At 57.0% G+C, this 22,986-nt stretch overlaps 1 protein-coding gene across 1 annotated transcript in view; it reads left to right on the top strand.

Moving 5' to 3' along the window:
* Window positions 1-346: 346 nt before the first annotated feature.
* LOC142258096 (farnesyl pyrophosphate synthase-like) overlaps window positions 347-22,986 on the top strand; it is a 41,367-nt gene continuing 18,727 nt past the window's right edge. Inside the window, exon 1 of the mRNA XM_075330556.1 lies at window positions 347-431. The gene's annotated coding sequence lies outside the window, so the exon portion shown is untranslated. The remainder of the gene's footprint in view (window positions 432-22,986) is intronic.

The raw sequence follows: 22,986 nt of genomic DNA, 5'->3' as shown, positions 1-22,986 counted from the left end.
CATCACACGTACCTCACATCACACATACCTCACATCACACATACCTCACATCACACATACCTCACATACGTCACATCACACATACATCACATCACACATACCTCACATCACACATACCTCACATACGTCACATCACATACATCACATCACACATACATCACATCATACGTCACCTGACATCACACGTACGTCACCTCACTGTGTACATATAAATATGTATATATGACTGGTGACGTCACCTTAGCGTTGTATCACACGTTACGCTATGAGACACTGCTGGTCGGAGATTTGCTACATCTAGTGCGGCGATTGGCTTCTGAGAACATAATCTCCTCCCTGAGTTCTACTGCGCATGTGCGTATGAACGTAGGCGCCTCTGCCAGACACGGACAGTGAGATAGGAGGACGGGCGGAGTTTCAGCCAATCAGCGGTAAGCCCCCGCTTCTGGCCGGCGGCCTACCCTCTGCGCCTCTTACCAGATCCCAATTCTGGATCACTCCACGGCCACTGCGGGTGCCCCTGCCCCTGCCCCTGCCCCTGCCGCATAAGTGCTCTGCCCCTCCCCCTGCCGCATAAGTGCTCTGCCCCCGCCCCAGCCGCATAAGTGCTCTGCCCCTGCCCCAGCCGCATAAGTGCTCTGCCCCTGCCCCTGCCGCATAAGTGCTCTGCCCCAGCCGCATAAGTGCTCTGCCCCTGCCCAGCCGCATAAGTGCTCTGCCCCTGCCCCTGCCGCATAAGTGCTCTGCCCCTGCCCCAGCCGCATAAGTGCTCTGCCCCTCCCCAGCCGCATAAGTGCTCTGCCCCTGCCCCTGCCGCATAAGTGCTCTGCCCCTGCCCCAGCCGCATAAGTGCTCTGCCCCTGCCCCAGCCGCATAAGTGCTCTGCCCCTGCCCCAGCCGCATAAGTGCCCTGCCCCTGCCGCATAAGTGCCCTGCCCCTGCCCCAGCCGCATAAGTGCTCTGCCCCTGCCCCAGCCGCATAAGTGCTCTGCCCCTGCCCCAGCCGCATAAGTGCTCTGCCCCTCCCCAGCCGCATAAGTGCTCTGCCCCTCCCCCAGCCGCATAAGTGCTCTGCCCCTGCCCCTGCCGCATAAGTGCTCTGCCCCTGCCCCAGCCGCATAAGTGCTCTGCCCCTGCCCCAGCCGCATAAGTGCTCTGCCCCTCCCCCAGCCGCATAAGTGCTCTGCCCCTCCCCAGCCGCATAAGTGCTCTGCCCCTCCCCCAGCCGCATAAGTGCTCTGCCCCTGCCCCTGCCGCATAAGTGCTCTGCCCCTCCCCCAGCCGCATAAGTGCTCTGCCCCTGCCCCAGCCGCATAAGTGCTCTGCCCCTGCCCCAGCCGCATAAGTGCTCTGCCCCTGCCCCAGCCGCATAAGTGCTCTGCCCCTCCCCCAGCCGCATAAGTGCTCTGCCCCTGCCCCAGCCGCATAAGTGCTCTGCCCCTCCCCCAGCCGCATAAGTGCTCTGCCCCTCCCCCAGCCGCATAAGTGCTCTGCCCCTGCCCCAGCCGCATAAGTGCTCTGCCCCTGCCCCAGCCGCATAAGTGCTCTGCCCCTGCCCCAGCCGCATAAGTGCTCTGCCCCTGCCCCAGCCGCATAAGTGCTCTGCCCCTGCCCCAGCCGCATAAGTGCTCTGCCCCTGCCCCAGCCGCATAAGTGCTCTGCCCCTGCCCCAGCCGCATAAGTGCTCTGCCCCTCCCCCTGCCGCATAAGTGCTCTGCCCCCGCCCCAGCCGCATAAGTGCTCTGCCCCTGCCCCAGCCGCATAAGTGCTCTGCCCCTCCCCAGCCGCATAAGTGCTCTGCCCCTGCCCCAGCCGCATAAGTGCTCTGCCCCTGCCCCAGCCGCATAAGTGCTCTGCCCCTCCCCCAGCCGCATAAGTGCTCTGCCCCTCCCCAGCCGCATAAGTGCTCTGCCCCTCCCCCAGCCGCATAAGTGCTCTGCCCCTGCCCCAGCCGCATAAGTGCTCTGCCCCTCCCCCAGCCGCATAAGTGCTCTGCCCCTGCCCCAGCCGCATAAGTGCTCTGCCCCTGCCCCAGCCGCATAAGTGCTCTGCCCCTGCCCCAGCCGCATAAGTGCTCTGCCCCTCCCCCAGCCGCATAAGTGCTCTGCCCCTGCCCCAGCCGCATAAGTGCTCTGCCCCTCCCCCAGCCGCATAAGTGCTCTGCCCCTCCCCCAGCCGCATAAGTGCTCTGCCCCTGCCCCAGCCGCATAAGTGCTCTGCCCCTGCCCCAGCCGCATAAGTGCTCTGCCCCTGCCCCAGCCGCATAAGTGCTCTGCCCCTGCCCCAGCCGCATAAGTGCTCTGCCCCCGCCCCAGCCGCATAAGTGCTCTGCCCCTGCCCCAGCCGCATAAGTGCTCTGCCCCTCCCCAGCCGCATAAGTGCTCTGCCCCTGCCCCAGCCGCATAAGTGCTCTGCCCCTGCCCCAGCCGCATAAGTGCTCTGCCCCTCCCCCAGCCGCATAAGTGCTCTGCCCCTCCCCAGCCGCATAAGTGCTCTGCCCCTCCCCCAGCCGCATAAGTGCTCTGCCCCTGCCCCTGCCGCATAAGTGCTCTGCCCCTCCCCCAGCCGCATAAGTGCTCTGCCCCTGCCCCAGCCGCATAAGTGCTCTGCCCCTGCCCCAGCCGCATAAGTGCTCTGCCCCTGCCCCAGCCGCATAAGTGCTCTGCCCCTCCCCCAGCCGCATAAGTGCTCTGCCCCTGCCCCAGCCGCATAAGTGCTCTGCCCCTCCCCCAGCCGCATAAGTGCTCTGCCCCTCCCCCAGCCGCATAAGTGCTCTGCCCCTGCCCCAGCCGCATAAGTGCTCTGCCCCTGCCCCAGCCGCATAAGTGCTCTGCCCCTGCCCCAGCCGCATAAGTGCTCTGCCCCTGCCCCAGCCGCATAAGTGCTCTGCCCCTGCCCCAGCCGCATAAGTGCTCTGCCCCTGCCCCAGCCGCATAAGTGCTCTGCCCCTGCCCCAGCCGCATAAGTGCTCTGCCCCTGCCCCAGCCGCATAAGTGCTCTGCCCCTGCCCCAGCCGCATAAGTGCTCTGCCCCTGCCCCAGCCGCATAAGTGCTCTGCCCCTGCCCCAGCCGCATAAGTGCTCTGCCCCTCCCCCAGCCGCATAAGTGCTCTGCCCCTGCCCCAGCCGCATAAGTGCTCTGCCCCTGCCCCAGCCGCATAAGTGCTCTGCCCCTCCCCCTGCCGCATAAGTGCTCTGCCCCTGCCCCAGCCGCATAAGTGCTCTGCCCCTCCCCCAGCCGCATAAGTGCTCTGCCCCTGCCCCAGCCGCATAAGTGCTCTGCCCCTGCCCCAGCCGCATAAGTGCTCTGCCCCTGCCCCAGCCGCATAAGTGCTCTGCCCCTGCCCCAGCCGCATAAGTGCTCTGCCCCTCCCCCAGCCGCATAAGTGCTCTGCCCCTGCCCCAGCCGCATAAGTGCTCTGCCCCTGCCCCAGCCGCATAAGTGCTCTGCCCCTGCCCCAGCCGCATAAGTGCTCTGCCCCTGCCCCAGCCGCATAAGTGCTCTGCCCCTGCCCCAGCCGCATAAGTGCTCTGCCCCTGCCCCAGCCGCATAAGTGCTCTGCCCCTCCCCCAGCCGCATAAGTGCTCTGCCCCTCCCCCAGCCGCATAAGTGCTCTGCCCCTCCCCCAGCCGCATAAGTGCTCTGCCCCTCCCCCAGCCGCATAAGTGCTCTGCCCCTGCCCCAGCCGCATAAGTGCTCTGCCCCTCCCCCAGCCGCATAAGTGCTCTGCCCCTCCCCCAGCCGCATAAGTGCTCTGCCCCTGCCCCAGCCGCATAAGTGCTCTGCCCCTGCCCCAGCCGCATAAGTGCTCTGCCCCTGCCCCAGCCCCAGCCGCATAAGTGCTCTGCCCCAGCCGCATAAGTGCTCTGCCCCTGCCCCAGCCGCATAAGTGCTCTGCCCCTGCCCCAGCCGCATAAGTGCTCTGCCCCTCCCCCAGCCGCATAAGTGCTCTGCCCCTCCCCCAGCCGCATAAGTGCTCTGCCCCTCCCCCAGCCGCATAAGTGCTCTGCCCCTCCCCCAGCCGCATAAGTGCTCTGCCCCTCCCCCAGCCGCATAAGTGCTCTGCCCCTCCCCCAGCCGCATAAGTGCTCTGCCCCTCCCCCAGCCGCATAAGTGCTCTGCCCCTCCCCCAGCCGCATAAGTGCTCTGCCCCTGCCGCATAAGTGCTCTGCCTCACCCCCAGCCGCATAAGTGCTCTGCCCCTGCCCCAGCCGCATAAGTGCTCTGCCCCTCCCCCAGCCGCATAAGTGCTCTGCCCCTGCCCCAGCCGCATAAGTGCTCTGCCCCTGCCCCAGCTGCATAAGTGCTCTGCCCCTGCCCCAGCCGCATAAGTGCTCTGCCCCTGCCCCAGCCGCATAAGTGCTCTGCCCCTGCCCCAGCCGCATAAGTGCTCTGCCCCTGCCCCAGCCGCATAAGTGCTCTGCTTCTGCCCCCGCCCCAGCCGCATAAGTGCTCTGCTTCTGCCCCCGCCCCAGCCGCATAAGTGTTCTGCTTCTGCCCCCGCCCCAGCCGCATAAGTGCTCTGCTTCTGCCCCCGCCGCATAAGTGCTCTGCTTCTGCCCCCGCCCCAGCCGCATAAGTGCTCTGCTTCTGCCCCAGCCGCATAAGTGCTCTGCTTCTGCCCCAGCCGCATAAGTGCTCTGCTTCTGCCCCCGCCCCAGCCGCATAAGTGCTCTGCTTCTGCCTCCGCCCCAGCCGCATAAGTGCTCTGCTTCTGCCTCCGCCCCTGCCACTTCCTACTCCGCCCCTGCCGCATGAGTGCTCCGCGTCTGCCTCCGCCCTAGCCGCATAAGTGCTCTGCTTCTGACTCCGCCCCAGCCGCATAAGTGCTCTGCTTCTGCCTCCGCCCCAGCTGCATAAGTGCTCTGCTTCTGCCTCCGCCCCAGCTGCATGAGTGCTCTGCTTCTGTCTCCGCCCCTGCCCTTTCCGTCTCCGCCCCTTTTGTCTCCACCCTTGTCACATCAGTGCTCAGCGCCTGCCTCCGCCCCAGCCGCATAAGTGCTCTGCTTCTGCCTCCGCTCCTGCCACTTCTGTCCCCACCCCTGCCACTTCTGCCTCCGCCCCTGCCACTTCTGCCTCCGCCCCTGCCCCTTCTGCCTCCGCCCCTGCCAGTTCTGCCTCCGCCCCTGCCAGTTCTGCCTCCGCCCCTGCCACTTCTGCCTCCGCCCCTGCCACTTCTGCCTCCGCCCCTGCCACTTCCGCCTCCACCCCTGCCACTTCCGTCTCCACCCCTGCCACTTCCGTCTCCACCCCTGCCACTTCCGCCTCCACCCCTGCCACTTCTGGCTCTACCCCTGCCACTTCTGTCTCCACCTCTGCCGCATGAGTTCTCAGGGTCTTCCTCCACCCCTGCCGTGCCTGCCTCTACCTTGCCCCTTCAGCGTCTGCCTTAACCCCTGCCCCATGTTTGCTTATCGTCTGCCCCAGCCCCTGCCACATGAGTACTCAGCATCTGCCTCCACCCTTGCCACTTCTGCCTCTGCCCCTGGCGCGTCTCCCTCCGCCACATGAGTGCTCATCATCTGCCCCCACACCTGCCACATGAGTGCTCATCTGCCCCCACACCTGCCACATGAGTCCTCAGCATCTGCCTCTGCCCTTGTCGCGTCTGCCCCCGCCTCTGCTGCTTGACTAGTCAGCGTCTGTGTGCCGCCCCAGCAGCGGATCGAACCGCTCGGATCCGAGATGGTGTCAGTTCGTGGTTCGAGGGTCTCCGGACCTGAGGCCTTAGGGGCCACACTCTATCACGCTTGGGATTTTAGTGGGCTGCTTATATGGAAGGCCCTATCCCTCTCGTTGCCCTAGTGCCCCGATTCTGGAGCTAGTAGGAACAGTCCATGAAGGCTCCGTTCTCCGCAGGTTAATTGCCGGGTTGCCTGAAGCTTCTCCCCGACCTAGGCTCCGTGTACCCCGCCGAGCCTTCGGTCCCGGACCGGTGATAGGACCAGGCTGCTGAATGTTCTCTTTAACAGGTCCAGGCACCTTGCCTCAATCCCCTGAGACCAGGGGTCCGACTCCTCTAGGTCCAGACCACCGTCTGCAACCTAGACAGCTACTCTTGGGAGCCACCGCTCCCTGCTTCCTCCACTTTTCTACTCCAGCACACTACTCTCTCTACTCTACTCTGACACTCCTCACCTCCCCTTCCTGACCCCTAGGTGGGCGACCCTATTCCGCTCAAGCCGCCCACTGGTGTGTCTGGTGGGTGTAGTGCAGGGTGTATCTAGGATTTGATTTGCTGTTGGAGGCAGCACTGCAAGATGGGGACCAAGAACCATGAGGGATTTGAATACTGCACTGAAGGAGAAAGAGCGTGCAGTACCCTGTGACGACCTCATAGTCCAGGGGCGTCACATTTGCCCCCTCCTTTGGCTACTTTCACACTTGCGTCGTTTGGCATCCGTCACAGTGCGTTGTGTGACGCATGTGATGGATGCGTTGTCAATAGTGTGATATAAAGGCAACGGATTTCTGTGAAATAACGTTTGTGTTAGTTTACTTTAGCCGAGAGAGAGAGCCTATCATCACCGCACACCTCCCGGCACTACCGCACTCATCATCACCGCATACACCCCGGCACTACCGCCCCCATCATCACCGCACACCCCCCGGCACTACCGCACACACCCCGGCACTACCGCCCCCATCATCACCGCACACCTCCCGGCACTACCGCACTCATCATCACCGCACACCCCCCGGCACTACCGCACTCATCATCACTGCACACACCCCGGCACTACCGCCCCCATCATCACCGCACACCCCCCGGCACTACCGCACACACCCCGGCACTACCGCCCCCATCATCACCGCACACCCCCCGGTACTACCGCACACACCCCTGCACTACAGCACCCAACATCACCTCACACACCCCGGCACTACCGCACCGATCATCACCGCACACACCCCTGCACTACAGCACCCAACATCACCTCACACACCCCGGCACTACCGCACCCATCAACACTGCACACACACCGGCACTACCGCACCCATTATCACTGCACACACACCGGCAGTACCGCTCCCCTCATTACGACACACACCGGCACTACCGCCCCCCCTCATCACCGCACACACCCCGGCACTACCGCCGCCCTCATCACGGCACACACCCCGGCACTACAGCCCCCATCATCACCGCCCACACCCCGGCACTACCGCACCCATCATCACCGCACACACACCGGCACTACCGCACCCATCATCACTGCACACACACCGGCACTACCGCACCCATTATAACTGCACACACACCGGCAGTACCGCTCCCCTCATTACGACACACACCGGCACTACCGCCCCCCTCATCACCGCACACACCCCGGCACTACCGCCGCCCTCATCACGGCACACACCCCGGCACTACAGCCCCCATCATCACCGCCCACACCCCGGCACTACCGCACCCATCATCACCGCACACACACCGGCACTACCGCACCCATCAACACTGCACACACACCGGCACTACCGCACCCATTATCACTGCACACACACCGGCAGTACCGCTCCCCTCATTACGACACACACCGGCACTACCGCCCCCCTCATCACCGCACACACCCCGGCACTACCGCCGCCCTCATCACGGCACACACCCCGGCACTACAGCCCCCATCATCACCGCCCACACCCCGGCACTACCGCACCCATCATCACCGCACACACACCGGCACTACCGCACCCATCATCACTGCACACGCACAGGCATTACCTCAGTGACGTCCCAGCTGACAGCGCGACTCACTTCAGTTGCTCTGTGAAGCTGACAGTGAGCGGCGGTGTTCCACGGCCGCTCGTGTCAGCTTCATGTAGCAGAGCTGAAAGCATCGTGGGACCTCGTTTGGATTACGTCGGACCTGGAGGGGTATTTGGGGATTAATAAAATGTTGAAAGAGGGTGGTTTTTTGTCTTTTATTCCAAATAAAGGATTTTTCGGATGTATGTGTTTATTTACTTTCACTTACAGGTTAATCATTGGGGGTGTCTCATATACGCCTGCCATGATTATCCTTGGACTTAGTGGCAGCTATGGGCTGCCATTAACTCCTTATTACCCCGATTGCCACCGCACCAGGGCAATTCAGGATGAGCCAGGTAGAGTCCCGGGACTGTCGCATATAATGGATGCGGCAATTCTGGGTGGCTGCTGGCCGATATTTTTAGGCTGGGGTGCTCCCCATAACATGGGGCTCCCCATCCTGAGAATACCAGGCTTCAGCCGTGTGGCTTTAACTTGGCTGGTATCAAAATTGGGGGGTACCGCACGTGGTTTTTTTAAATTATTTATTTTACTGCACTACATAGACCCGCCCACACAGCGGCTGTGATTGGTTACAGTGAGACAGCTGTCACTCAGCGTGGGGGCGTGTCTGACTGCAACCAATCATAGGCGGCGGGGGAAGCAGGCAATACGAGATGGAATAATGAGCAGCCGGCATTTTCAAAAGACGAGAAACCGCCAGAGCATTGGGACAGCCGTGCAGCGCCGCGCCGGTGATCAGGGAATATGAGAGAGGGGGTGAGAGGGAGAGACCAAGAGAGAGAGAGAGACCGACCAACAGACCGACCGATAGAGAGAGAGACGGACAGACAAAGAGAGGGAGACCGACCCACAGAGAGAGAGACCCACAGAGAGAGAGAGACCCACAGAGAGAGAGAGAGAGACCCACAGAGAGAGAGACCCACAGAGAGAGAGAGAGACCCACAGAGAGAGAGAGAGACCCACAGAGAGAGAGACCCACAGAGAGAGAGACCCACAGAGAGAGAGAGACCCACAGAGAGAGAGAGACCCACAGAGAGAGAGAGACTCCCAGAGAGAGAGAGAGAGACTCCCAGAGAGAGAGAGAGAGACTCACAGAGAGAGAGAGAGAGAGACCCACAGAGAGAGAGAGACCCAGAGAGAGAGAGAGAGACCCACAGAGAGAGAGACCCACAGAGAGAGAGAGAGAGACCCACAGAGAGAGAGAGACTCACAGAGAGAGAGACTCACAGAGAGGGAGAGAGACCCACAGAGAGAGAGAGAGAGACCCACAGAGAGAGAGAGAGACCCACAGAGAGAGAGAGACCCACAGAGAGAGAGACCCACAGAGAGAGAGACCCACAGAGAGAGAGAGACCCACAGAGAGAGAGAGAGACCCACAGAGAGAGAGAGAGACCCACAGAGAGAGAGAGAGACCCACAGAGAGAGAGACCCACAGAGAGAGAGACCCACAGAGAGAGAGAGAGACCCACAGAGAGAGAGAGAGAGACCCACAGAGAGAGAGACCCACAGAGAGAGAGACCCACAGAGAGAGACCCACAGAGAGAGAGAGAGACCCACAGAGAGAGAGACCCACAGAGAGAGAGAGAGAGACCCACAGAGAGAGAGAGAGACCCACAGAGAGAGAGACCCACAGAGAGAGAGAGAGACCCACAGAGAGAGAGAGAGACCCACAGAGGGAGAGAGACCCACAGAGGGAGAGAGACCCACAGAGGGAGAGAGACCCACAGAGAGAGAGAGAGACCCACAGAGAGAGAGACCCACAGAGAGAGAGAGAGACCCACAGAGAGAGAGAGAGACCCACAGAGAGAGAGACCCACACAGAGAGAGAGAGACCCACAGAGAGAGACCCACAGAGAGAGACCCACAGAGAGAGAGACCCACAGAGAGAGAGAGAGACCCACAGAGAGAGAGACCCACAGAGAGAGACCCACAGAGAGAGAGAGAGAGACCCACAGAGAGAGAGAGACCCACAGAGAGAGAGAGACCCACAGAGAGAGAGAGACCCACAGAGAGAGAGAGAGACCCACAGAGAGAGAGAGAGACCCACAGAGAGAGAGAGACCCACAGAGAGAGAGAGAGACCCACAGAGAGAGACCCACAGAGAGAGAGAGAGAGACCCACAGAGAGAGAGAGACCCACAGAGAGAGAGAGAGAGACCCACAGAGAGAGAGAGAGACCCACAGAGAGAGAGAGACCCACAGAGAGAGAGAGAGACCCACAGAAAGAGAGAGAGACCCAGAGAGAGAGAGAGACCCACAGAGAGAGAGAGAGACCCACAGAGAGAGAGACCCACAGAGAGAGACCCACAGAGAGAGAGAGAGAGACCCACAGAGAGAGAGTGAGACCCACAGAGAGAGAGAGAGACCCACAGAGAGAGAGAGAGACCCACAGAGAGAGAGAGAGACCCACAGAGAGAGAGACCCACAGAGAGAGAGACCCACAGAGAGAGAGAGACCCACAGAGAGAGAGACCCACAGAGAGAGAGACCCACAGAGAGAGAGACCCACAGAGAGAGAGAGAGACCCACAGAGAGAGAGAGACCCACAGAGAGAGAGACCCACAGAGAGAGAGACCCACAGAGAGAGAGAGACCCACAGAGAGAGAGAGAGACCCACAGAGAGAGAGACCCACAGAGAGAGACCCACAGAGAGAGAGAGACCCACAGAGAGAGAGACCCACAGAGAGAGAGACCCACAGAGAGAGAGAGAGAGACCCACAGAGAGAGAGAGACCCACAGAGAGAGAGAGACCCACAGAGAGAGAGAGAGACCCACAGAGAGAGAGAGAGACCCACAGAGGGAGAGAGAGACCCACAGAGGGAGAGAGACCCACAGAGGGAGAGAGACCCACAGAGGGAGAGAGACCCACAGAGGGAGAGAGACCCACAGAGAGAGAGACCCACAGAGAGAGAGAGAGAGACCCACAGAGAGAGAGACCCACAGAGAGAGAGAGACCCACAGAGAGAGAGAGAGAGACCCACAGAGAGAGAGAGAGAGACCCACAGAGAGAGAGAGAGAGACCCACAGAGAGAGAGAGAGAGACCCACAGAAAGAGAGAGAGACCCACAGAAAGAGAGAGAGACCCACAGAAAGAGAGAGAGACCCACAGAGAGAGGAGAGAGAGAGAGACCCACAGAGAGAGAGAGACCCACAGAGAGAGAGAGAGAGACCCACAGAGAGAGAGACCCACACAGAGAGAGAGAGACCCACAGAGAGAGACCCACAGAGAGAGACCCACAGAGAGAGAGACCCACAGAGAGAGAGAGAGACCCACAGAGAGAGAGACCCACAGAGAGAGACCCACAGAGAGAGAGAGAGACCCACAGAGAGAGAGACCCACAGAGAGAGAGAGAGACCCACAGAGAGAGAGAGAGAGAGACCCACAGAGAGAGAGAGAGACCCACAGAGAGAGAGACCCACAGAGAGAGAGACCCACAGAGAGAGAGAGAGAGACATCAAACCAGCAAGGGGTCAACCTGGCAGTAAACGACTTTAATAACATCCTGTATACCATGGCAGAGCTAGCAGGCCTCAGAAGGACCAACTCCAAGAGACCTACAAATAAACAAGGCCAAAAATGGTTTGATAAAGAATACAAGACACTGCGCAACTCCCTAAGGATAGCCTCAAATCAAAAACACAGAGACCCGGACAACAAGGAGCTAAGAGTGGTCTATGACACCCTACAGAGGCAATACAAGCGAACCCTCAAGGAGAAAAAACACAAGCACATCTCCCACAAACTGCAGCAGCTCGAAGACTCCCTCCAGGATAACTCATTCTGGGAGACATGGAGCCATATCGGTACAAGTCCCAAGCAAAGTACCCTCCACATTCAAAATGGCAACATCTGGCACAGCTACTTCAAGGGCCTCTACAAGAATATCCCAGAAGACGACCTAACCCCAGAACAAGAGCATATAATGACTAAACTGAGGGACATGGAGGAGACAATCAAGGACTTTCAAAATCCTCTGGACATACCAATCAGTGTGCTGGAAATAAAAGACAGAATCAAACTGCTAAAATGTAAGAAGGCCGCGGGCAGTGATGGCATCCTGCCAGAGATGATCAAATACAGTTCCCCAGATATACATGCAGCACTGGCAAAACTATTCACCCACGTCCTGAGTGCCGGCTACTTCCCTCAAAGCTGGAATCAAGGTCTCATAACGCCCATCTACAAGAATGGAGACCGATATGACCCAGCAAACTACAGAGGGATCTGTGTCAACAGCATTCTGGGAAAACTGTTTAACAGCATCATTAATAAAAGGATTATCGCCTTCCTCGCCCAGGGTGACGTCCTCAGCAGAAGCCAATCTGGGTTCATGCCAAACCACCGCACCACGGACCACATTTACACCCTGCAAAGCCTCATCAAGACCCACGTCCACGACAAAAAACAGGGGAAAATATTTGCATGTTTCGTGGACTTCAAAAAGGCATTTGACTCAGTGTGGCATCCAGGCCTGTTCCTGAAACTCCTGGAGAGCGGAATAGGTGGCAAAACCTACGACGTGATCAAGAGCTCATACACTGAGAACCGGTGCAGCGTGAAGGTGAACAGGAAGAGGACGGCCTTCTTCCGGCAGTGCCGCGGGGTAAGACAGGGCTGCAGCCTGAGCCCAACTCTATTCAACATCTATATAAATGGACTAGCAACAGCTCTAGAGTCCTCCCCCACTCCAGGCCTCAGTCTGCATGACCGAGAGGTGAAGTTCCTGCTGTACGCAGACGACCTCCTGCTACTCTCCCCAACCGAGAAAGGCCTCCAAGATAGCCTGGCAGTACTGGAAACATTCAGCACCACATGGGCGCTTCCTATCAACCAAAAGAAGACCAAAGTCATGGTGTTTCAGAAGAGGAACCAGAACAAAATAAACACTCCCTCCTTCACATTAAATGGCTCCACGCTGGAGAAAACCAGCAGCTATACCTACCTCGGTCTGGAGCTAAGCAATAACGGGAGCCTCAAGCAAGCAGCAGAAGCCCTGAAAGGAAAAGCGTGCAGAACCTTCTACGCCATCAGAAGACAACTGTACCACCTCAAACCACCTGTGAGAGTCTGGCTCAAGATATTTGACAGCGTCATCACCCCTATACTGTTATATGGCAGCGAGGTATGGGGCCCAGTGACCTACCCAGACCACACAAAGTGGAATTCCAGCCCTACCGAAGTCTTCCACATGGAGTTCTGTAAATATCTCCTCCAAGTCCATCGTAGCTCCTCAAACATAGCCTGTCGGGCAGAGCTGGGCCGATTCCCCTTATGGTTCACTATACACAAGAGGGCGCTATCACACCAGGCGCACATACAGAACAGCAACCCTAGCTCCTACCATCATAAAGCCCTGCTGAGCCGGAGCCCAGAGCAAGCCAAGAACTGCGGCAGCCAAAGTCAGCAACACACCCTGACAAAAGCCCAAATAAAAGAAATCTCTGAGAGCTGCAAGATGCAATACATAGAGGACTGGAAGAGTGAATTAGAGAACGCCCAGAAACTCACCGTCTACCGGTCACTGCAGAGGGACTGCACTCTGGCCCCATATCTGGAAAGGCTACGCCACCCCAAAGACAGGCAGACCCTGAGCCTGTACAGACTGAGTGCCCACAGCCTAGAGGTGGAAACAGGGCGGCACCGACAGACATACAAGCCGCGGGAGAACAGACTGTGCCACCACTGCCAGCAGGGGGCTCTGGAGGACGAGACGCATTTCCTACTGCACTGTGACAAATACTCAGCAGTGAGGGCCTCCCACTTCCAGAAATTTACCACCCATACCCCGGGCTTTCCATCCATGGACGAGGACATGAAACTTCGCTTCCTACTGGGGGAAGAGGAATCAATGGTGGAGATCGCCGCCCAATATGTCACTACATGTCATAAGCTGAGGGGAACCTAAGACCCCTAAATGGACTTTCAGAGCCCAAATTGTGCCCCCCAACTCCCCATAACCCTGATCCCCTCCCACCACACTTACTGTATTTCTCCTGCTTTGGCAACACTAATTGTATTTTGGTCCTGCCAATAAAGCATATTTGAATTTGAATTTGAGAGACCCACAGAGAGAGAGAGAGACCCACAGAGAGAGAGAGAGACCCACAGAGAGAGAGAGAGAGAGACCCACAGAGAGCGAGAGAGAGACCCACAGAGAGAGAGAGACCCACAGAGAGAGAGAGAGAGAGACCCACAGAGAGAGAGAGAGAGAGACCCACAGAGAGAGAGAGAGAGACCCACAGAGAGAGAGAGAGAGAGACCCACAGAGAGAGAGAGAGACCCACAGAGAGAGAGAGAGACCCACAGAGAGAGACCCACAGAGAGAGAGAGACCCACAGAGAGAGAGAGACCCACAGATAGAGAGAGAGACCCACAGAGAGAGAGAGACCCACAGAGAGAGAGAGAGAGACCCACAGAGAGAGAGACCCACAGAGAGAGAGACCCACAGAGAGAGAGACCCACAGAGAGAGAGAGAGACCCACAGAGAGAGACCCACAGAGAGAGAGACCCACAGAGAGAGAGAGAGACCCACAGAGAGAGAGAGAGACCCACAGAGAGAGAGAGAGACCCACAGAGAGAGAGACCCACAGAGAGAGAGACCCACAGAGAGAGAGACCCACAGAGAGAGAGAGAGACCCACAGAGAGAGAGAGAGACCCACAGAGAGAGAGAGAGAGACCCACAGAGAGAGAGACCCACAGAGAGAGAGAGACCCACATAAAGAGAGAGAGACCCACAGAGAGAGAGAGACCCACAGAGAGAGAGACCCACAGAGAGAGAGAGAGAGAGACCCACAGAGAGAGAGAGAGAGAGAGACCCACAGAGAGAGAGAGAGAGACCCACAGAGAGAGAGAGAGACCCACAGAGAGAGAGAGACCCACAGAGAGAGAGAGACCCACAGAGAGAGAGAGACCCACAGAGAGAGAGAGACCCACAGAGAGAGAGAGAGACCCACAGAGAGAGAGAGACACCCACATAGAGAGAGAGACCCACAGAGAGAGAGAGACCCACAGAGAGAGAGAGAGAGACCCACAGAGAGAGAGAGAGACCCACAGAGAGAGAGAGACCCACAGAGAGAGAGACCCACAGAGAGAGAGACCCACGGAGAGAGAGAGACCCACAGAGAGAGAGAGAGACCCACAGAGAGAGAGAGACCCACAGAGAGAGAGACCCACAGAGAGAGAGAGCCACAGAGACCCACAGAGAGAGAGAGACCCACAGAGAGAGACCCACAGAGAGAGAGACCCACAGAGAGAGAGACCCACAGAGAGAGAGACCCTCAGAGAGAGAGAGAGACCCACAGAGAGAGAGAGAGACCCACAGAGAGAGAGAGACCCACAGAGAGAGAGAGAGACCCACAGAGAGAGAGACCCACAGAGAGAGAGAGACCCACAGAGAGAGAGAGACCCACAGAGAGAGAGAGAGAGACCCACAGAGAGAGACCCACAGAGAGAGAGACCCACAGAGAGAGAGAGAGACCCACAGAGAGAGAGAGACCCACAGAGAGAGAGAGAGAGAGACCCACAGAAAGAGAGAGACCCACAGAGAGAGAGACCCACAGAGAGAGAGAGACCCACAGAGAGAGAGAGACACCCACATAGAGAGAGAGACCCACAGAGAGAGAGAGACCCACAGAGAGAGAGAGAGAGACCCACAGAGAGAGAGAGAGACCCACAGAGAGAGAGAGAGACCCACAGAGAGAGAGACCCACAGAGAGAGAGACCCACAGAGAGAGAGAGACCCACAGAGAGAGAGAGAGACCCACAGAGAGAGAGAGACACCCACATAGAGAGAGAGACCCACAGAGAGAGAGAGACCCACAGAGAGAGAGAGAGAGACCCACAGAGAGAGAGAGAGACCCACAGAGAGAGAGAGAGACCCACAGAGAGAGAGACCCACAGAGAGAGAGACCCACAGAGAGAGAGAGACCCACAGAGAGAGAGAGAGACCCACAGAGAGAGAGAGAGACCCACAGAGAGAGAGACCCACAGAGAGAGAGAGCCACAGAGACCCACAGAGAGAGAGAGACCCACAGAGAGAGACCCACAGAGAGAGAGACCCACAGAGAGAGAGACCCACAGAGAGAGAGAGAGAGACCCTCAGAGAGAGAGAGAGACCCACAGAGAGAGAGAGAGACCCACAGAGAGAGAGAGACCCACAGAGAGAGAGAGAGACCCACAGAGAGAGAGACCCACAGAGAGAGAGAGACCCACAGAGAGAGAGAGACCCACAGAGAGAGAGAGAGAGAGACCCACAGAGAGAGAGAGAGAGACCCACAGAGAGAGAGAGACCCACAGAGAGAGACCCACAGAGAGAGACCCACAGAGAGAGAGACCCACAGAGAGAGAGAGAGAGAGAGACCCACAGAGAGAGAGACCCACAGAGAGAGAGAGAGACCCACAGAGAGAGAGAGACCCACAGAGAGAGAGAGAGAGACCCACAGAGAGAGAGAGAGACCCACAGAGAGAGAGAGACCCACAGAGAGAGAGAGAGACCCACAGAGAGAGAGACCAGGAGTGATTTTAAACTATTTCGAACGTTCTGCTGGACATGCTGAGCATGCTCAGTAGAACGTGACGGAATCCTGCACTGGAATCCGTCGCCAAATGCATGGTGACGGAATCCAGCACCATAGACATTCATTATGCCTCTTAACGGATTCCGACGGAATCCTGCGGAGTGCGTTTTTTACAGCAACAGAAAACACTACATTCAGCGTTCCTTCCGCTCGATGATCACTGACAGTCACCGACAATACAACTGATGCGCCGCGGGGCGGATGCAACGCAAGACCATCCGTTGCAATCCGCCCTTAATAGAAGCCTATGAGGAATAAACGGCTTCCTGCAACAGTTACCGTAATTCCTCAAGGCGGCGGATTGCAATGGATGCCGCACAACGCAAGTGTGAAAGTAGCCTTAGCCACATGAGTGCTCAGCGTCTGCCTCGGCACCTGCCACTTCTGCCCCCGCCTCTGCTGCTTGAGTGCTCAGCATCTGCCTCCGCCCCTGCTGATTGAGTGCTCAGCATCTGACTCCGCCCCTGCTGCTTCTGCATCCGCCATGCCCCTGCCGCATGAGTGCTCACCGTCTGCCTCCACCCATGCCGCTTCTGTCTCTGCCCTTGCCACATGAGTGCTCAGTATCTGCAACAGCCCCTGCCGCGTCTGGCTCTGTCCACGCCGCATGAGTGCTCATCGTCTGCCCCCTCCCCTGCCACATTGAGTGCTCAGTGTCTGCCTCCATCCCTGCCGCGTCTGCCTGTGCCCCCTCCGCATGAGTGCTCAGCTTGTGCCACCATCCCCTTTTGCTTCTGTCGCTGCCCCTGCTACATGAGTGCTCAGTGTCTGCCTCCTGCCAATGAGTGCTCAGCATCTGCCTCCAACCCTGTCGCTTCTGCCGCTGCCACTCTCTGTGGACTCTCACTATGGATTGCTGTGTGTTGCCATTGTGTGGCATTTGGTCTCCTGTGCCCTATCTATCTATCTATCTATCTATCTATCTATCTATCCTTCTATATATCCATCTATCTATCTATCTATGATTCTATCCATCTATCTATCCTTCTATATATCCATCTATCTATCTATCTATCCTTCATTCTATCTATCCATCCTTCTATCTATTATATCTATCTATGTATCTATCTATCCTTCTATCTATCTATCCTTCTATCTATCTATTATATCTATCTATCAATTATATCTATCAATTTTATCTATCTATCTTATCTATCAATTATATCTATCTATACTATCTATCTATCCTTCTATCTATCTATCAATTATATCTATCTATCTATCATCTATCTATCAATTATATCTATCTATCCTTCTATCTATCCTTCTATCTATCTATCTATCTATCCATCCTTCTATCTATCTATCTATCTATCAATTATATCTATTATTATTATTTATTATTATAGCGCCATTTATTCCATGGCGCTTTACAAGTGAAAGAGGGTATACGTACAACAATCATTAAGGGTATGTGCGCACTAGGCGTTTTTTTTTCACGCTGCGTTTTTATGTGCGTTTTTGTCTCAAAAAACGCATCCGCGGCTAAAAAACGCGACAAAAACGCATGCGTTTTTGCCGCGATTTGGTGCGGTTTTTGCTGCGTTTTTGCTCACTGCGTTTTTAATCAGTGCACAATGCCATTAAAAAAAAAAAAGGTCTGATGTCATTTCCTTCTTCAAAATGTTCATTGTATGCAGGAGAGCAGACAGCTGCAGAACTAGTGTATGCAGGAGAGCAGACAGCAGCTGCAGAACTACAAGGCTCAGCATCCTCCATTCACTAGTGTATGCAGAAGAGCAGACAGCAGCTGCAGAACTACAAGGCTCAGCATCCTCCATTCACTAGTGTATGCAGGAGAGCAGACAGCAGCTGCAGAACTACAAGGCTCAGCATCCTCCATCCAGCACTGTATGCAGTTTTTTGCCCAAAAAGAAAAAAAAATGACATCGGCTTCGCCATATTTTTGTATGCTAGCCGGGTACAGCAGGCAGGTACAGGCTGCCCCCAACCCCCAGCTGCCTATTTGTACCCGGCTGGGAACCAAAAATATAGAGAAGCCCTTTTTTTTTTAATTATTTCATGAATTTCATGAAATAATTAAAAAAAAAAAAATGACGTGGGCTTCGCCTAATTTTTGAGTCCAGCCGGGTACAACTAGGCAGCTGGGGATTGGAATCCACAGTGCAGGGTGCCCAAGATTTCTGGGCACCCCCACTGCGAATTGCAGTCCGCAGCCACCCCAGAAAATGGCGCTTTCATAGAAGCTCCATCTTCTGGCGCTGTATCCAACTCTTCCAGCTGCCCTGATGCCGGGTGGCTAGCTGGGTAATAATGGAGTTAGGGCTAGCTGTATATTATCAGCTGGCCCTAAGCCCGAAATTCATGGTGTCACGCCAATATTAGACATGGCCACCATGAATTTCTAGTAATGATAAAAAAAAAAAAACACAGCACACAGAAAAATATTTTTATTAGAAATAAAACACAACACAATTAGTGACTCCATCTTTATTGAAATAAAGAACCCCCCTCCGCAGTAATCCTGGGTCAGGGTCCCGCGCCATCCAATCCGGATCCAATATCATCTGATCGGTTTGCTGGAAGGCAAAGCAATCAGATGATGTGTCAGCTTCAAGTGCCTGAATCACATCACACATCAGCTGATTGTATAAAAGCCGGTTATACAATCAGCTGATGCATCAGTAGAAAAAAAAATTATACTCACTTATGTGCTGTGCTGATTACCGGCAGCTCCTGCAGCGATCGATTGGACAGGAGTCTGATCCCGTCCGATCGCTGCAGGAGCTGCCGGTAATCAGCTGATGAAGTCCCCTGACGGCAGGATCAGCTGATAGCCGGCCGGGCGCGAAAAAGCCGGCGAGACTACGATCAGCTGATGCGTCAGGTGACTGCATCAGGTGATCCACCGCCAGGTCCTGCAAGCAAGGTCCTGCCCCGGGGAGACTGCACACAGCCAGAGCGGCGGTACCGAGACAGGGGCTGGGAGCGGGCATGGCATCGGGACCCTGCAGACAGGTGAGTATAAATGACATTTTTTTTTTTCTACTGTTCACTTTGGTTTTCGCCGCTGCCTCCACCTCCCGCCCAGACATGGCGCCGCACGGAGCTGACATGCACAGGACGGGAGGTGGACGCAGCGGTGACGGTACCGGGAGGATTCATGCTTCTGTGTTTACCAACAGAAGGAATCCTCTTCCTGCACACGTCACTGTAGTACCCACCCCTTGTGTTTATAGCTGTGTTTTTAGTCATAGAAACGCGGCTATATGCGTTTTTCATTGCGTTGTTGAACATCTCATTGAACTCAATGGGTGAAAAACGCAGTGAAAAACGCAGAAATAATTGACATGCTGCATTTTTGTGGTCACCACAAAAACGCAGCTACAAAAAAACGCTGTGTGCGGACAGCACTTATGAAGACCCATAGACATTGCTGGGGAAGCAATGTCACTGCATTTTCAGCACAAAAATGCGGTAAAAAACGCCGCTAAAAACGCGGCAAAAACGCTTAGTGCGCACAAGGCCTAACAGTACAAAACAGACTGGTATAGGAGGGGAGAGGACCCTGCCCGCGAGGGCTCACAGTCTACAAGGAATGGGTGATGGTACGGTAGGTGAGGATGTCGCGGGCGGAGGAGGGGACGCCGCGCCCTCCCACTGCTCGGGTCCGGCTGCTGCGACCTGCTGCTGCCGCTGCTCGGTGGCTCGAGCGATGGGCCGGATCCCAGGGACTCTAGCGGCGCTCCTCGCCCGTGAGTGAAAAGGGGGGTTGTTTGGGTGTGGGGATTGTTTATTGTCCGTGACGCCACCCACGGTTGCGGTGATTTGTTTGCACCACCGCTGCTCTGTATGGGGATCCCGGGAAGGATGGTATGGAGCAGCCAGTTGTTGTGTTGCCCCTCCGTGGGTAGGGGTTGGTGATCCCGGGGCCCAGTGATGAGTTGGGAGATGCAGGGCTTGGTGGGCGCAGGGACGCGGGGGCAGCGCTGTGCCTTGCGGCACTCTGGTACTCACTCAGCCTGAGACGATGACACAGTTCTCGGTAAAACACACGGCTGGAAAGACGGTTGCCACGGACGGCTGCACTTGCTTTCCCCAGTAGGTGACGGTGATGTCCCTTTTCCTGCACCTAATGTTTCTGTGTTGGTAGCGATGGGTTCCCACCGGCAACCCGCTCCCCGGCTTGGATATGGGCCGGAGGAGCCCTACTTTGCCCGCAGGCGCTGGTCCTGAGAAACTGGTGCCCTGGCGGTGGCGGTGTCTCTCCTCAATAGTTGGACTGTTGCCTTCAATCGGGACTTGGTTGTTTGGAGACAGACGTCCCCTTCACTGACGGATTTGGCAAATTTATGGCGACTCCTAGCCTTGCCGGGGTCCGAGAGGCCCCTGCCCTGGTGCTGACTGTTCTTCGTATACTGCTCCAGACCGCCGGGCCACTACCCGTCCGCGGTCCTTCCAGCAACCTCCGAGCAGTCTCCCCTGCAGACTGTCACCGCCGTCTGCTGACCTTGCTGACACTGTCCTGGCACACAGCCGGACCAACTTCAGGCTTTACTACTCTCACTTTTACTCCTTTTCTGTTACTTCAGCTTTTCTCTTTAGCTCCACTACTACTTCCTTCTACTTCACTCCCCTAAACTGTACTGCCTGGTTCCTCCCGCCTCCAGGGCTGTGAACTCCTCGGTGGGCGGAGCCAACCGCCTGGCCCACCCCCTGGTATGAACATCAGCCCCTGGAGGAAGGCAACAAGGATTTTGGTAGCCTTGGTGTTCCTAACTGGGGTGTAGGGTGTGGTGGTGTGATGACTTGTGACCCCTGGCTTGCCCAGGGCGTCACATTCCCCCTTAGCAAAATGCAGACCGTCCGCGGGCTGCCCGTCCAACACCGGTTTTATTTTCTGAAAATATATAAAAAGGTAAACATAACAATTTATGGCATCATCCCACAGCGGGAGGTTCATTGCTTAAACGTTACTAACGGTTTACGGTTACGGTCTCCGCTCTCTCCCACCCAAGCAACCTGGCCCTGATGCTGCCCCTAAAACCCAGGCAGCACCCCTTGACCCAAGTCCAGCACCAGTTACCCGAGCGGGATCTGTCCTTCCCCTCCAGAGGGTAGCCACCGGTTCCTGTGGTGGCTGGGCCCCAGCCTGCTCTGCTGAGGGCCCTCCCTCCAACCTGCCTCTCCGGAGGCGGCAATGCGGAAACGGTAACGGTAAAACAACTTATTTACAAGCCACTAACGTTTGTGGTTGTCCTGCAAGTTCACGGGCTTGTCCATGGAAAGTTCTCCATGCAAAACTTTCAAACGGTCCCCACGGGGACTACGGTGCCGGCAACGGTCGGTTTTCTCTCAATCATGGTTGTAGACAATCTGATGAAACTTCGGTAATCATTTTTGCTTATCATTCTTTTTCAACAAACTTTTTCAAACATACAAACAGGTGGTCCCAACGGGGACTGCTGCAGCGGGCATCCGCTGCCCTACTCCGGACTTTCAGCTTCATCTGAGGGAGAGGGTGCAGGACTCACTCGGCTCTCCTGGCTGCCCCGCAGTTTGGCATCTAGGGCGAACCACCCCCTCTCTCCACAGTGCCGGGTATACTGCACTGTTACCCGGCATCAAGTTACGGCCGGGGTGCTCCTCGGGTAGGTGGGCATTCACATCCCGCCGGGCTATAAACACTTCGGCCTCTAGGCCCGGTTCGTATATAAACCCATAGCCCCGGCGGACATCAAACCGCCTCACCTGTCCTTCATACAGCGGTCCCCGGACACGGAATGTTGCTTGCCGGAGGTTCTCCTTTTCTCTAATTGCTCGGGCCACCAGCTCCGCCTTTTTCCTCTCTCTCTCACCGATCTCCAGGCCCAGCGGTACCGGCTCCCTGTCCCAATACGGTGCTGCTGCGAGCTCCGGCGCACGGGTCGGGCCCCGCGGGACATTCTGGACGTTGCCCACTGTCAGGGATCTGGGCGACAAGTGCGCGGTGTCTTGGCCTTGGGCACCACCTTGCAGCGACAACCCGGCGCTACCTCAGCCGAGGTGTGGGGGATGGACACAGGGGCTTTCCGCAGCTGGGCCTCCGGCTTGGAGCGGGTCATCGGCTCCGGCTCGGGGACTTGCTCCGGAGACGCCTCCGGTGCGGTTTTCGGAGCCTTCCAAGGCAGCACCTCCGGTCGACTACGGGCTCCGGCTACAGGTCGGCCCGCCTGGGCGGGGATGCTGGGTATTGCTACCGGTTGCGCTGGTAGCAGGCCTAGTGGCGGGGTCACGGCCTCCGAGACGGGTGGCGAGGGAGGCAGCGGGGGGAGAGGGCTTGGACCGGGTCCCGCAGCCGCGATGACCGGCCCTTTCAGGGCATCGGGGCGTGGGTCACTCACCCTCCCTTCCTCCGCTTCCTCCTCGCGTCTCCGCACGGCTGCTATAACGTCCGCCATGTCGGTCTCCCACTCCTCCATGAGGCGCTGCATCTTAACCTGCAGCCGTTGGTAGAGCTGCGCGGTCCGGATCTCCACCCACGCCGCGGTTCCAGGCGCGGGGGCTATGGTGTTGCGGGACGGCATCCACATGCTGCTGGCGGCTTTTCCTAGGAACAAGATGTCTGCAGAGTCCTGGCGTCCCTGCTTTTATAGCTGCTCTCACATGCAGCCAGCCACCATCGCGTCCCCCTTA

This window comes from Anomaloglossus baeobatrachus, chromosome 12, assembly GCF_048569485.1.
Source record: "Anomaloglossus baeobatrachus isolate aAnoBae1 chromosome 12, aAnoBae1.hap1, whole genome shotgun sequence".
Lineage (NCBI taxonomy): Eukaryota > Metazoa > Chordata > Amphibia > Anura > Aromobatidae > Anomaloglossus > Anomaloglossus baeobatrachus.
This window is presented reverse-complemented; position numbering and strand designations above follow the sequence as displayed.